Below are 3,023 nucleotides of genomic sequence, written 5' to 3' on the forward strand. Positions count from 1 at the left end.
TATAAATATATATATATATTTATATATATAAATATATATATAAATATATATATATAAATATATATATATATTAAAAAAAACCCAAGGGGCTGGGGATGTGGCTCAAGCGGTAGCGCGCTCGCCTGGCATTATATAAATACATATATATATATAAATATATATATATATATATATTTTTTTTTTAGTTGTAGTTGGACACAATACCTTTATTTTATTTACTTATTTCTATGTGATGCTGAGGATGGAACCCAGGGCCCCGCCCCGTGCTAGGGGAGTGCTCTATCGCTGAGCCCCAGCCCACTTTTGGTTAATTTTTAAAAGAGCTTCACCCAACTCCTCCAGCTCCATCTCTCTACAATAGAACGGCACAAAGATTTCAGTCACCACCTCCCAGCCCCGGGGGAATTAAAACAATTACTGAGGAGGAGGAGGAGATGAACAAGACTCTTGGCAGTTACCTGAGCTGCTAAGATTAAATGACAGCAGCAGTTCTTTCCTGGCACAAACTGACCGTCTTTAGAAAAGACATTTCTCCTTTCAGCTTCAGCGCTCTATACTATGTTAGACTAAAAGGGATGGGAAGCAGCCGAAGCGCTTCTGGATCATTCCTGAAGAAGGTTAAAGACTTTGAGATTATTTATCCAGAAGACAAGGAAGTGAGGTAAGACCTGACTCATGTTGCTTCAGTGGAGAAAAGAACATGGGGAAATGGGCTGGAGTCGCTGCAGGAAGATTTGTTCTTTTTTAACCTTTTAAAATTGTGAAATACACTCATGTACACACCAAATGTGAATAAAATATAAATGTTTAACTTAATGAATTATTGGAAAGCAAACTTATCTAGCTACTACCCGTTCAAGAACTAGAACATCCCCAGCACCCAGAATATTCCTTCCCAGTCAAAACCCCCTATTTCCTCCTTAAAGGTAAACCATCCTGTCTTTATGCAGGGCATATCATAGTTTAGTTTTGCCTGATTGGGGATTTTACATAAATGAAATCATATATAATGTGTATATGGCTCCTCTCAATTTCATTTAGATAATTACCCACCTTGTTGTTTGCAGTTGTAGTATTTCTCTTGTGTTGCTATACAATATTCCATCATAGGCATATACCACCATTTATTTATCCATTTTACTTTGATGGACATTTGAGTTGTTTCCAGAAGTTTGGGGGCTATTACAAATAGTGCATCTATGGACTTCTTGTATGTGTGTCCTCCTGTAGGAGTGGAGTGGCTGAATTGTGGAGTGTGTGTGTATGTTCACATCTTTCCTGGGTAAAAGCAAACTGGCTTCCTGCAGTTGACAAGCTGCTCTTTGTCCTTGCTCCTACCTGTTCTGATCCAGTGGTTAATGGTGCCTGTTGAGTGGATAGGAAGTAGCTCACTGCAGCTTTACCCAGCATTTCCCTGATGTAATGAGATTCAGGATCTTTTCATATAGTTATTGATATTTTTAATTTCATCCTGTGAAGTTACCCAATATTCCTGCCCATTATTTTACCTGCCAGTGCTCTCTCATTCATTTCAACTAACCAGCAATATAGGGGTGTATAAAACATGTTCTCTGCCCCCAGAAGACTATATTAACAAGTAATGCCTAACACTGGGATGATTGTTGAGGTATCCATCCTCTGGCTGCCACCCACCCCTGCCACTGACTGACAGCTGCAGGAAGGGGCTCTTATTTGTGCTTCACACACTGGCACACATTAGGTGCCTAGTAAAGTGATGTTAAATGACTGAAGGATTTTCAGAGGAACAAGGGATAAATGCTGAATAAGGGGCAAGCACAGAACCAGGAACCAAGAATTGAACCCGCTGCCTCACCCATCCCCCTCCTGGAGTGAGGGACCTCTCTCTCCTGCAATATTTGAAGCTGATTTTGAAAGACTACTTCAACAGAAGAAGTGCATTCTAGGTCAAGGAACAGAATGTGCAAAGACACAGAAGGAAGAAAGATCACTGCCTACAAGAGAATGAAATTTAGTGTGACTGACAGGTTGGATGAACGAGAGGACAGTGGCGACAGGGCATCAGCTGGAAGGGACATAAATCTCAAGCGGTGGGGAAAAAAATCAAACACAGAAAAGGGAATTTCTGGGGCTGGGAATATAGCTCAGCAGTTAAGCATCTCTGGGTTCAATTCCTGGTACCAATAAATAAATAAATAAACAAAACAAAATTTAAAAAAAAAAAAAAAAAAAAGGATAAAGGCTCTTCTCCCCGAGTGGGGGGAAAGAGCTGCTGAGCCCTGGAGCGGATCTGTGGGTCTTCTCCTAGGGTTAGATGCAAGGGCAAGCAGTTAGGTAAGCTTGACCATGGAATCCGTAGGTGTTTTCCTTCTAGATAACAAGGTAGTGGTGTGAGCGAGTCGTGACCGAGTGTGAGCTTTCGGAACCAGACCCCGTCCAGCGGCTTACCCGTGGCCACAGTAAGCCCGGCTTCAACCCCTGCGCGTGGCCAGTGTCCGCCCCAGAGCTGACTCTGGGGTACTCACCCGGACTGGGAAGGGGCGGGTCGCCGACGTGGGTCCCAGATCGTCCCTTTGCGGTTACCTTGATTTATCTTGCGAAGTCGCCTGGCTGGTGCCCGCTGATTGCAGCTCGCGATGCGGAGGGGACATGGACAGACAGCCCACAGTGGGGCGTCAGTCGCTTGGAGGGACCCCCCAGAGACCCACGGAGTCCAGTTCAGGCCGCTTCCCCAGCGCCGCTTTTCCCGCCGGAGCTTCGCGTTCCTCGGAGGCCCCGGGAGGGTCTGGGGCGCGGCAGGTTCTCCGACTTCCTAAAGAAAGGCCACCTCCGGTCCGAGGCCGGGAAGGCACTCGAGGGGCAGTCGGTGCAAGGCCCGGCGGGTCGCTAGGCTGCCCGAGCCCTACCCCGCCCAGCCCTCGGAGGGGGCCGTCCTTCCGAAGAAACGAAAGTGAAGTTGACCCGGAGCCATCTTGCGCCCGGCGCACTGGCGCCGGGTTCGCGTCCCCGGGGGCCTCGGGTGCGGGCGGGCGCGCAGGCGGGGC

The 3,023-nt window shown here is 46.7% G+C and overlaps 1 long non-coding RNA gene across 3 annotated transcripts in view; it reads right to left on the reverse strand.

Annotated features, from left to right (window-relative positions):
- The window catches only part of LOC107156743, a 19,885-nt gene extending 16,868 nt beyond the window's left edge, over positions 1–3,017 (reverse strand). For 2 of the 3 annotated variants that reach the window (XR_007351874.1, XR_007351873.1), the window contains exon 1: positions 2,563–3,017. This is a non-coding gene — a long non-coding RNA (uncharacterized LOC107156743). Of the gene's footprint in view, positions 1–2,504 lie in introns of all 3 variants that reach the window. The other variant, XR_001505388.2, reaches the window with a different exon arrangement.
- Positions 3,018–3,023: the final 6 nt, after the last annotated feature.

The sequence above is a fragment of the Marmota marmota genome, unplaced genomic scaffold (assembly GCF_001458135.2).
Source record: "Marmota marmota marmota unplaced genomic scaffold, marMar, whole genome shotgun sequence".
NCBI classification, from domain to species: domain Eukaryota; kingdom Metazoa; phylum Chordata; class Mammalia; order Rodentia; family Sciuridae; genus Marmota; species Marmota marmota.